Consider the following 14173-nt stretch of genomic DNA (forward strand, 5'->3'; position numbering starts at 1 on the left):
CAGAAGTAGATATTTTTCTGGAACTCTTGCTTTTTCTATGATCCAGCGGATGTTGGCAATTTGATCTCTGGTTCCTCTGCCTTTTCTAAAACCAGCTTGAACATCTGGAAGTTCTCTGTTCACATAATGCTGAAGCCTGGTTTGGAAAATTTTGAGCATTACTTTATTATCGTGTGAGATGAGTGCAATTGTGTGGTAGTTTGAACATTCTATGGCATTGCCTTTCTTTGAGGTTGGAATGAAAACTGACATTTTCCAGTCCTGTGGCTATTGCTGAATTTTCCAAATTTGCTGGCATATTGAGTGTATCACTTTCACAGCATCATCTTTTAGGATTTTAAATAGCTCAACTGGAATTCCTACACCTCCACTAGCTTTGTTCATAGTGATGCTTCATAAAGTCCACTTGACTTCGCATTCCAGATGTCTGACTCTAGGTGAGTGATCACACCACTGTTCATTCTCTGGGTCCCAAATATCTTTTTTATATAGTTCTTCCATGTATTCTTGCCACCTCTTCGTAATATCTTCTTTTTCTGTTTGGCCCATATAATTTCTGTCCTTTATTGAACCCATCTTTGCATGAAATGTTCCCATGGGATCTCTAATTTTCTTGAAGGGATCTCTAGTTTTTTCCATTCTATTGTTTTCCTTTTTTTTTTTTTTTTTGCACTGATCACTGAGGAAGACTTTCTTATCTCTCCTTGCTCTTCTTTGAAACTCTGAATTCAAATGGGTATATATTTCCTTTTCTCCTTTGCCTTTAGTTTATCTTCCTTTGTAAGCTGTTTGAAAGGCTTCCTCAGACAGCCATTTTGCCTTTTTGCATTTCTTTTTCTTGGGGATGGTCTTGATCACCGCCTCTTATACAATGTCACAAACCTCTGTCCATTGTTCTTTATATAAGAAAGCATATAAGCATTTCAGTAGATAAAGAAAAACATTTTACATAATTAACATTCTTTCATGATAAAGCTCGCCATAAAATAAGAATGGAAAAAATGTACCTGAAAACAATAAAGGTCATATGTGAAAAGGCCAGAGCAAACATGATACTCATTAATGATAATATTAAACTTTTCCAGTTACAATCAGGAACAAAGATTCCCATTCTTGCCAAATCTATTCAACAGATTATTGAAAGACCTAGCCAGAAAAAATAGAGAAGGGACAGAAAAGTCATTAAAATCAAAAAGAAAAAAAGCAAACTTGTTCCTGTTTGCAGTCAACAGGATTTAATACATAGAGAACATTAAAGTCTCCATTTTAAAAAGGAAAAAGAAAACACTGTTAGAAATTAGATAAAGGGGAGCGGCCCCAAAATAGCAGAAGAATAGGACAGGGAAACCACTTTCTCCCCCACAAATTCATCAAAAGATCATTTGAATGTTGAACAGCTTCCTCAAAGCAATATCTGAATGCTGGCGGAGGACACCAGGCATCCAGAAAGGCAGTTCATTCTCTTCGAAAGCAGGTAGGACAAAATATAAAAGACAAAAAGAGAAAAGAGGGACAGAGACCCATTCTGGGGAGGGAGTCTTGAAGGAGAAGTTTCCATACAGTAGGAAACCCTCTCACAGGCGGGTCTGTGGGGAGTTTTGGAATATCAGAGGGCAACATAACCACTAGGGGAAAACACACACACACACAAAACCACAGAAAATACATTTAACCACAATTCCCAGAGGAGAAGCAGCCCAGACGCTAGCATCTGCCACTAGCAAGCAGGGGCTGAACAGGGAGGTGCGGGCTGCATTGCTTAGGGTAAAGACCAGGCCTGAATGCTCTGAGGACAATCTGAGGGAGCTAACGTGAGCTAGCAACACAAACTGTGGGATAGGCAGAGAAAGAAAAAAAAAAAAAAGGGAGAGAGAGAAATTTCCCGTGAAAGGCTCTAACGAGCAGCCTGGCCTGCTTTGTTTCAGAGTTTCAAAGAAGAGCAAGGAGAGGTAAGAAAGTCTTCCTCAGTGATCAGTGCAAAAAAAAAAAAAAAAAGGAAAACAATAGAATGGAAAAAACTAGAGATCCCTTCAAGAAAATTAGAGATCCCACGGGGACATTTCATGCAAGAACAAAGGACTAAGTGAATACCAGAGGAGAGCTAGTCTGCAGCGGACTGGCCCATCCTCCACTGGAGGCAGGGAGGCCGGCGGGCAACAGCCAGAGCTGGAATGCGACGGGTAATCTCAGCCCCAGAGATGGCATCCTCTACCAAACTGTGAGTGGGCTCCCAGTTGCTAACCAAGTCTTCCTGGGATCCTGGATGGTTGACACGCACCAGGAGGGTCACAGTTGGAGATGAGCTCCCCAGAGGAGACATACGGCACACCTGAGACGGTGCTCCGACAGTGAACCCAGGAAACCAAGCGGCCGGGACCTGGGAGGTGATTAAGATACACAGACCACCTGGGAAAGTGTGCTTGCCAAGCACCTGGTTGCCGGAGCTGCTCGGATCTGGGAAGGGCACAAAACTCAGGCCCACCCAAGTCTGTGTCTTTGTGGAGTACCCGAGAACCTGAACCTGAGCGGCTTAGACCTGGGAAGTGCATGCAACCCATGGCCCGCTTTAGACAGTTCTCCTGCAGAGCAACCTGGAGCCTGAGCAGTGTAGACGGGGAAAGCACACATGCCGTGAGCGGGGGCAAATCCAGTGTGGTCCACACACTGCACGTGCTCCCCACACACGCCAGTGATAATGGCTGGCAGCGTTCCTCCCTCCCCAGAGCACAACTGAACAAGCTCGCCTAAATAAGTGACCACCTTTGCCCCCTTGTGCCAGGGCAGAAATTAGACACTGAAGAGACTTGCAAACAGAAGAAGCCAAAATAAACAAAGAAGAGGAAACCACTCTGGAAGTGACAGGGGCAACAGATTAAAACCGTGTAGTTAGCACTGACTAAGAATTGGAGGGGGCCTAGAGACCTTGAGAAGAAGTATAAGCTGTAACAAGAAACTATCTGAAACTGAACTGAATCCACACTGGCCACAATAGCTCCAGAGAAATTCCTAGACATATTTTTACTATTACCACTTTTTAATTTTTTTTTTAAAGTTCTTTATTACTCTTTTACTTTTCGTTTTTTAAGATGGTAGAGGAGTAGGTGACATGGAATACATCTCTCTCCACGGATACATCAGGAACACAGCTTCAGACACAGAAGTGCCTGCAGAACGCCAGCTGAGAGTCACAGATGCTCATCTGGTCCTTCTCCTGTGTCTTCCTGCCTCCAATGCTCACAGCTGTCAGAACTAGTGCATTTTCTTCTGTGGGAGCTCTCAGTGGCCTTTTATATATTCCATATACACAGAGTCTGCTTAGTTGATTGTCTGGATTTAATCTGCACTAGAATCTGAACTTCCCCTACAGCAGGTCCAGAGACCAGCACCGTGTTGGAGGGCATCCTAGGGAGGTGAGGTGGGCTGTGACTCCCAGCAAGGGAAAGGACTCTGATAGCCGTGACTCAAGAAAAGCATTTGTTATTCTTATTTTTTGACTTGTTCTGTAGATTCTTTTGGATTTTTTTTTTCTTTTCCTTTTCCCCTCTCTGTTGTAGTTGTCAATTTTATTGGCACTAAGAAATCCAGTTAAGCTTTTGAGTTTTTTTGTTTGTTTGTTTTCTTCTCCCTCAGCCACACTTTTTATTGTTATTATAAACCTCTTCCTCTACTTTGGGCTTTTGCAGTTCTGTGGAGTTTTCCTTTTCTTTTTTTCTTTTCTATCTTTTTAATTTTAATTTTTTAAAACTATTATTATTTTTCTACATTTATTTCTTTGTTTTCTTTTCCTACTGTTCTTTTCCCCCTGCACTTAATCTTTAACATATATAAATCTTCTTTATCTACCTCTATTTAATTTTTCATATCTATTCTTTCTCTCCTTTTCTCTCAACATGTTTTTTTAGCTTTATTTTCATTTTTTTTTTTTTTTTTTTTTTTTTCAATTCCGCAATTGGCACTTTGCTTTAGTTTTGTCTTCCAGTGTGTGCTTTAATTAATTTTGTTCTGGGAGATACAATTTTTGGTTTCCTTTGTTCTCCAGGTCAATCTATTGTGCTTAATTTTTGTTGGACTGTTTTGATTTTGTTTATGGGTGCATATGTATATGTGTATATTCAAACTTTCTATTGTAATTATAAACCTCTGCCTCTGCATTGGGCTTTTACAGTTCTGTGGAGTTTTCCTGTTTTCCCTCTTTTTCTTTCTTCTTCTATTTTTTTCTTTTTCTCTTTTCAATAATTTTAATTTTTAATCATTTAAGCCTATTACATTTTCTCTACACTTATTCCTTTGTTTGCTTTTCCTATTGTTCTTTTCCCCTTGCAGCTATTCTTTAATGTATATAAATCTTCTTCATCTACTTCTATTTAACTTTACATATCTATTTTTTCTTTCTTTTCTTTCTTCCCTTTCCTCTCAGCATATTTACTAGTTTTGTTTTTATTGCTTTATCCCCCACTTGGCACCTTGCTTTTGTTTTGTTTCCAATTTGTGCTTAAGTTAGTTTTGTTCTTAACTGGTGAATATAATTTTTCATTTCCTTTGTTCACCAGACAATCTACTATACATTATTTTTGTTGGACTCTCTTCACTTTGCTCATGGATGTATAAGTATATGTGTATACTCCATTATTTTGATTATTATTTGCCTGATTTTTTTAATTGCCATTCTTCTGGGGTTTGCCTTTGGTTTCTCGTTTTTGGATATTTGTTTTACTCTCCCTTAATGTCATAACAAACCACTTGTGGAATCTTTGTTCCTGACCAGAGATCAAACCCTGAGCCTTTGGAGTGGGAGCACTGACTCCAAGACGCTAGACTAGCAGAGATCTAACCCTGCTGCTGCTGCTGCTGTTGCTAAGTCGCTCAGTCGAGTCCGACTCTGTGCGACCCCATAGACCGCAGCCCACCAGGCTCCGCCATCCATGGGATTCTCCAGGCAAGAACACTGGAGTCGACTGCCATTTCCATCTCCAATGCATGAAAGTGAAAAGTGGAAGTGAAGTTGTACAGTCGTGTCCAACTCCTAGTAACCCCGTGGACTGCAGCCTACCAGGCTCCGCCGTCCATGGGATTTTCCAGGCAAGAGCACTGGAGTGGGTTGCCATTGCCTTCTCTGGATCTAACCCTAGGGGGTATCAAATAGTGAGAACTCACAGAAAAGAAACCACTTGCTTACAAGACCTGGCATCATCCAACCACCAGCAGCACCCTGTGCAGGACGCCTCATCTAAACAGCAAACAAAACAAAAATACAAATCCAATAATCAGCAGACAGGAGTACCACCTCACTCAACCTTGCCCATTAGAGGAAAAACAAACAAACAAAAACTCAGCACAAATCTCACCCTATACAAAGCTCATCACAAACCACTGGATCAACCATAGGAGGGCAGAAACCATAGGAAAGAAAAAAGAATTCAACCTTCTTCAAGGAAAGAATTCAACTTTCCTTGAAGCCTGGGAAAAGACCTCAAACACAGTAATTTTTTTTTTTTTAATGAAAAAACAGAAATACTGCACAAATGAATAAACAAACTAGAAACACAAAAGTCCAAATAAGTGAAGAGGAAATAGGAAAATTACCTGAAAAAGAATTCAGAATAATGACAGTAAAGATGATCAAATACCTTAAAAATAAAATGGAGAAAATACAAGAAGCAATTAACAAAGACCTAGAAGAATTAAAGAATAAGCATACAGAGACAAATGACACAATTACTGAAATTAAAAATACTCTAGAAGGAATCAATAGCAGAATATCTGAAGCAGAAGAATGAATCAGTGAGCTGGAAGATAAAATGTTGGTACTAACTTCTGAAGAGCAGAATAAAGTAAAAAGAATGAAAAGTGCTGAGGACAATATCAGAGATCTCTAGGACCATATCAAACACATCAACATTTGAATTATAGGGGTCCCAGAAGAAAAAGAGAAAAAGAAAGAGTATAAGAAAGTTTTTGAAGAGATTATAGTTGAAAATTTCCCCAACATGGAAAAGGAAATAGCCAATCAAGTCCAAGAGGCACAAGAGTCCCATACAGGATAAGCCCAAGGAGAAATACACAAGGACACATACTAATCAAACTAACAAAGACTAACCACAAAGAAAGAATATTAAAAGCAGCAAGGGAGAAGCAACAAGTAACATACACGGGGAACCCCATACGCATAACAGCTGATCTTTCAGGAAAAACTCTGCAGGACAGAAGGGAATGGCAGGTTATATTTAAAGTACTGAAAAGGGAAAATTTGTCACCAAGATTACTGTAAACAGCAAGGATCTCATTCAAAACTGATGGAGAAATAAAAAGCTTTTCAGACAAAAAAAGTTAAGAGAATTCAGTACCACCAAACCAGCTTTACAACAAATGTTAAATGGACTTATATAGTCAAGAAATACAAGAGAAGAAAAAAGATCTACAGAATCAAACCCCAAAATTAGAAAATGGCAATAGGAACATATATATCAATAATAACGTTAAATGTAAATGGATTAACTGTTCCAACCAAAAGACACAGACTGGCTGAATGGATACCAAAAAAGCATATATATATATATGCTGTATACAAGAAACTCAGTTCAGACCTCAAGACATATAAACTGAAAGTGAGAGGATGGAAAAATATATTCCATGAAAATGGGAAGCAAAAGAAAGCTGGAGTAGCAATCCTCATATCAGAAAAAATAGACCTGAAAATAAAGTAGATTGCAGGAGATAAGGAAGGACACTCCATAATGATCAAGGGATCAATCCAAGATGAAGACTTAACAATTGTACATATCTATGCACCCAACATAGGAGCACCTCAGTACATAAGACAAACACTAACAGACATAAAAGGAAAAATTGACAGTAACCCAATAATAGTAGGAGACTTTAACACCCCACTCACCCCAATGGACAGATCATCAAAACAGAAAATTAATAAGGAAACACAAGTTTTAAATGATACATTAAATGAAATGGATCTTATTGATATCTTCAGGACATTCCATACAAATGAAGAAGTATACACCTTTGTCTCAAGTGCACATGGAAGGTTCTCCAGAATAGACCATGTCTTGGGTCACAAATCAAACTTCAGTAAATTTAAGAAAATTGAAATTATATCAAGAATCTTCTCTGACCACAATGCTATGAGACTATATATCAATTATAAGAAAAAAAGCTGTAAGAAACACAAAAACTTGGAGATTAAACAACACATTTCTAAATAACCAACAGGTTACTGAGGAAATCAAAAGCAAAATAAAAAAAAAAAATTATAGAAACAAATGACAATGAAAAACACGACTACTCAAAGCCTATGGGATGCAGCAAAAGCAGTTCTAAGAGGGAAGTTTATAGCAATACAATCCTACCTCAAAAAACAAGAAAAACATTGAATAGACAACCTAACTTTACACCTAGAGCAACTGGTAAAATAAGAAGAAAAAAATATCCCAAAATTAGTAGAAGGAAAAAATCATAAAGACCTGACCAGAAACAAATGGAAAAGAAGTGAAAGAAACCATAGTAAAGATTAATAAAACCAAAACCTGGTTCTTTGAGAAGATAAACAAAATTTACAAACCCTTAGCCAGACTCATCAAGAAAAAAAGGGATAAGAATCAATCAACAGAATTAGAAATGAAAAAGGAGAGGTTACAACAGACAATGCAGAAATACAAAAGATTATAACAGACTATTATGAACAACTATATGGCAATAAAATGGATAACCTGGAAGAAATGGACAGATTCTTACAAAAGTTCAGTATTCCAAGATGGAACCTTGAAGAAATAGATATTTCAAGCAACCCAATTATAAGCACTGAAATTGAAGCCATGATCAATAATCTCCCCAAAAACAAAAGCCTAGGACCAGATGGCTTCACAGGAGAAATTTATAAAACATTAGAGAAGAGCTAACGGCTATCTTTCTAAAACTCTTTCAAAAAGTTGCAAAGGAAGTAACACTTCCAAACTCATTCTACAAGGCCACCGTCACCCTGATACCAAAACCAGACAAAGACAACACACAGAAAAGAAAACTACAGGCCAATATCACTGATGAACATAGATGCAAAACCCTCAACAGAATTTTGGCAAACAGAATTCAGCGACACATCAAAAGCTCATACACCATGATCAAGTTGGGTTTATTCCAGGGATGCAAGGATTCCTCAATGTACAGAAATCAATCAATGTGATACATCATATTAACAAAATGAAAGATAAAATCATAAGATCATCTAAGTAGATATAGAAAAAACTTTTGAGAAAACTTAGAACATATTTGTGATTAAAACTCTTCAAAAAATGGGCATAGAAGGAATCTACCTCAATATAGTAAAGGCCACATATAAAAAGCCTAAAGCAAACATTATTCTCAATGGTGAAAAATTGAAAGCATTCCCCCTAAGATCAGGAACAAGACAAGGGTATCCACTTTCACCACTGTAATTCAACATAGTTCTGGAAGTCCTAGCTACAGCAATCAGAGAAGAAAAAGAAATAAAAGGAATCTAGATTGGAAACAAAGAAATAAAGCTCTCACTGTTTGCAGATGACATGATACTGTACATAGAAAACCCTAAAGATAGTATCAGGAAATTGCTAGAGCTAATCAGTGAATTTAGCATAGTTGCAGGATACAAAATCAATACACAGAAATCACTTGCATTTCTACATACTAGCAATGAAAAATCAGAAAGAGAAATAAAGTAATCAATCTCATTCACCATAGTAACAAAAATAATTAAATATCTAGGAATAAACTTACCTAAGGAGACAAAAGAACTGTACACAGAAAATTATAAGACACAATGAAAGAAATCAAAGATGACATAAACAGAATGATATTCCATGTTCCTGGGTAGGAAGAATCAATAGTGTGAATATGGCTATAGTGCCAAATGCAATCTACAGATTTAATGTGATTCCTATCAAATTACCAATGGCATTTCTTACAGAACTAGAACAAAAATTTTCACATTTCATATGGAAACACATAAGACCCTGAAGAGTCAAAGCAATCTTGAGAAAGAAGAATGGAACTGGAAGGAATCAAGCTTCTTGACTTCAGGTTATACTACAAAGCTACAGTCATCAAGACTGCATGGTACTGGCACTTATAGAGAAATATAGACTAATGGAACAAGATAGAAAGCCCAGAAATAAACCCATGCACCTATGGGTACCTTCTTTCTTACAAAGGGGGCAAGAATGTACAATGGGGCAAAGACAGCCTCTTCAATAAATGGTGCTGGGAAAACTGGACAGCTACATACAAAAGAATGAAATTAGAACATTTCCTAAGACCATATACAAAGATAAACTCAAAATGGATGAAAGACCTAAATGTAAGACCAGAAACTGTAAAACTCTTATAGGAAAACATAGGCAGACTACTCGATGACATAAATCAAAGCAAGATCTTCTATGACACACCTTCTAGAGTAATGGAAATAAAAACAAAATAAACAAGTGGGACCTGATTAAACTTAAAAGCTTTTGCACTGCAAAGGAAATTATAAGCAAGGTGAAAAGACAATCCTCAGAATGGGAGAAAATAGTAGCAAATGAAACACCTGACAAAGATTAATTTCCAAAATATACAAGCAGCTCATACAACTCAATGCCAGAAAAACAAACAACACAGTCAAAAAGTGGGGGAAAGACATAAATAGAAATTTCTCTAAAGAAGACATACAGATGGCTAACAAACACATGAAAAGATGCTTAACATCGCTCATTATTAGAGAAATGCAAATCAAAACTGCAATGAGATATCACCTCACACCAGTCAAAGTGACCCCATCAAAAAGTCTACAAACAATAAATGCTGGAAATGGTGTGACTCAAAGGGATCACTCTTGCACTGTTGGCGGGAATGTAAATTGATATAGCCACTATGGGAGACGGTATAGAGAGTCCTTAAAAAACTAGGAATAAAACCACCATATGACCCAGCAATCCCACTCTTAGGCATATACCCTGAGGAAACAAAAATGGAAAGAAACACATGTATCCCATTGTTCATTGCTGCACTATTTACAATAGCTAGAAAATGGAAGCAACCTAGATGTCCATCAACAGATGAATAGACAAAAGGTACATCTACACAATGGAATATTACTCAGCCATAAAAAAGGAACACATGAGTCAGTTCTAATGAGGTGGATGAACCTAAAACCTATTATACAGAATGAAGTGAGTCAGAAAGAGAAAGATAAATGCCATATTCTAACATATGTATGAAATCTAGAAAAATGGTACTGAAGAATCTATTTACAGAGCAGCAATGGAGAAACAGACACAGAAAATATACTTATGGACATGTGGAGAGGGCAGGAGAGGTGAGATGTATGGGAAAAGTAACATGGAAACTTACATTACCATATATAAAATAGATAGCCAACGGGAATTTGCTGTATGTGTCAGGAAACTCAAACAGGGTCTCTGTTTCAACCTAGAGGGGTGGGATGGGGAGGGAGATGGGAGGGAGTTTCAAAATGGAGGGGGTATATGTATACCTATGGCTGATTCATGTTGAGGTTTGACAGAAAACAGCAAAATTCTGTAAAGCAATTATCCTTCAATAAAAAATAAATTAATTAAAAAGACCCTATTTTTAAATAAAATTTCATATATATATAACAATTTTAAGATTGATTTTGTTTGTATTTTTAATATCCTATTTATGACAGTCTATCCTCTACTGTAGATTTTTAATCTTTGCTTTTTGGTATTTGTTATAAATTTTGTATCATTAAGAATTTAATCTCCAGTACCCATTTTCACATAGGGGGTGTGGTTACTGGCTTGATTGCTCTCTTCTCTTCCCCTTTTAACTCTCCCTTTCCCCTCCCCCCCCCAGGTTACCTCTATCTCCTCTCTCCCCCTTCTCTTCCCTACTTAATTCTGTGTATCTTTCTGGGTCTTCAGGTCTGTGGAGAGCACTTAGGTAGCTGATTACTGGCTAGATTGCTCTCTTCGCCTTAGACTGCCCCTCTTCTCCTCCTGGTCGCCTCTATCTCCCTCCTCCCTCTTCTCCTCTCCATGTAACTCTGTGAACCTCTCTGGGTGTCCATTGCTTTGGAGAACTGTTTTACCATTAGCCTAGATGTTTTATCATATGTGCTATATGGATGGAGAAGTCTTGAGGCTACTGTAAGAATAAGACTGAAAGCCAGAGGAGAAGGCTTAACTCCAAAACTTGAGAACATCAGAGAACGCCTGATTCCAGTGAACATTAATAGACAAGAGGATCACACAAAATCCTCCATACCTAACCAAGCTCCACCCAAGAGTCAAAAAGTTCCAGAGGAAGGCATATAATGCTAATTCTCCAGCCAAGCAGAAACACAGCCCTGAGCATTAAAAGACAGACTTCCCAAAGCGATGTCCCAAAACTCACTACTGGACACTTCATTGCACTTCAGAGAGAAGAGATCCAGCTCCACCCACCAGAACACAGACAAAAGCACCCCTAACCAGGAAACCATGACAAGCCACTAGTCCAAACCCACCCACAGGGAGAAAGCACCACAATATAAAGGAACCACAAACTTTCAGCATACAGAAAGGACACCCCAAACACAGCAATCTAAACAAAATGAAAAGGCAGAGAAATATTCAGCAGGTAAAGGAACATGATAAATGCCCACCAAACCAAAGAGGAAGAGATAGGGAGTCTACCTGAAAGAGAATTCAGAATAATGATAGTAAAGATGATCCAAAATCTTGAAAACAAAATGGAGTTACAGATAAGCAGATTAGAGACAAGGATTGAAAAATTGTAAGAAATATTTAACAAGGACCTAGAAGAAATAAATAAGAGTCAATCAATAATGAATAATGCAATAACTGAGATCAAAAGCACTCTGGAGGGAACCAACAGTAGAATAACTGAGGCAGAAGATAGAAAAAATGAGGTGAAAGATAGAACGGTGGAAATAAATGAAGCAGAGAGGAAAAATAATTAAATTAGAACAACCTCAGAGACCTCTGAGGCAAAGTAAAATATCCCAACATTCAAAATATAGGGGTCCCAGAAGCAGAAGACAAAAAGAAAGACCATGAGAAAATACTTGAGGAGATAATAGTTGAAAACTTCCCTAAAATGGGGAAGGAAATAGCCACCCAAGTCCAAGAAAGCCAGAGAGTCTCAAACAGGATAAATCTAAGGCAAAACACCCCAAGACACATATTAATCAAACTCAGATCAAACACAAAGAGCAAATATTAAAAGCAGGAAGGGAAAAGTAACAAATAACACACAAGGGTATCCCCACAAGGATAACAGCTGATCTTTCAATAGAAACTCTTCAGGCCAGAAGGGAATGGCAGGACATACTTAAAATGATGAAAGAGAAAAACCTACAGCCCAGATTACTATACCCAGCAAGGATCTCACTCAAATATGAAGGAGAAATCAAAAGCTTTACAGGCAAGCAAGAACTGAGAGAATTCAACACTGTCAAACCAGCTCTTCAACAAATGCTAAAGGATCTTCTCTAGGTAGGAAACACGGAAAAAGTTTATAAACTCAAATCCAAAACAACAAAATAAATGGCAACAGAGTCATACATATCAATAATTACCTTAAATGTAAATTGGTTTAATGCCCCAACCAAAAGACAAAGACTGGCTGAATGATGCCCATCAGCAGACGAATGGATAAGGAAGCTGTGGTACATATACACCATGGAATATTACTCAGCCATTAAAAAGAATTCATTTGAATCAGTTCTAATGAGATGGATGAAACTGGAGCCCATCATACAGAGTGAAGTAAGCCAGAAAGATAAAGACCAATACAGTATACTAACGCATATATGTGGAATTTAGAAAGATGGTAATGATAACCCTATATGCAAAACAGAAAAAGAGACACAGATGTATAGAACAGAATTTTAGACTCTGTGGGAGAAGGCGAGGGTGGGATGTTTTGAGAGAACAGCATTGAAACATGTATATTATCTAGGGTGGAACAGATCACCAGCCCAGGCTGGATGCGTGAGACAAATGCTTGGGCCTGGTGCACTGGGAAGACCCAGAGGGATCGGGTGGAGAGGGAGGTGGGAGGGGGGATTGGGATGGGGAATACATGTAAATCCATGGCTAATTCATGTCAATGTATGACAAAACTCACTACAATATTGTAAAGTAATTAGCCTCCAACTAATAAAAATAAATGGGGAAAAAACAAAAACAAGACCCCTATATATTATATATGCTGTCTACAAGAGACCCACCTCAAACCAAGGGACACATATAGACTGAAAGTGAAGAGCTGGAAAAAGATATTTCATGCAAATGGAGACCAAAAGAAAGCAGGAATAGCAATACTCATATCAGACAAAATACACTTTGAAATAAAAGCTGTGAAAAGAGACAAAGAAGGACAATACATGATGATCAAAAGATCAATCCAAAAAGAAGATATAACAATTATAAATATATATTCTATATATAAATATATAATTATAAATATATCCTGTGTTGTGTACCCAACACAGGAGCACTGCAATGTGTAAGCCAAATGCTAACAAGCATGAAAGGGAAAATTAACAGTAACACAATAAAAGTGGGAGACTTTAATACTACTCACTTCTATGCATAGATCAACCAAACAGAAATACAAACTTTAAATGATACAATGGACCAGTTAGACCTAGTTGATATCTACAGGACATTTCACCACAAAACAATGAATTTCACCTTTTTCTCAAGTGCACACAGATATTCTGTAGGATAGAACACATCCTGGGCTATAAATCTAGCCTTGGTAATTTAAAAAAAAATTGAAATCATTTCAAGCATCTTTTCTGATCACAATGCAGTAAGATTAGATGTCAACTATAGGGGAAAAATAAGTATTAAAAATTCAAACATATGGAGGCTAAACAGCACACCTCTGAATAACCAACAAATCATAGAAGAAATAAAAAATTAAATCAAAATATGCATAGAAATGAATGAAAATGAAAACACAACAAACCAAAACCTATGAGACACTGTAAAGGCAGAGGACTAAGGTGAAGTTTCATAGCAATACAAGCTTACCTCAGGAAACAAGAGAAAAATTTATAAATAACCTAACTTTACACCTAAAGTGATTAGAAAAAGAAGAAATGAAGAACCTCAGGGTTAGTAGAAGAAAGAAAATTTTAAAAATTGGCATAAAT

The sequence above is a fragment of the Dama dama genome, chromosome 2, assembly GCF_033118175.1.
Source record: "Dama dama isolate Ldn47 chromosome 2, ASM3311817v1, whole genome shotgun sequence".
NCBI lineage: Eukaryota > Metazoa > Chordata > Mammalia > Artiodactyla > Cervidae > Dama > Dama dama.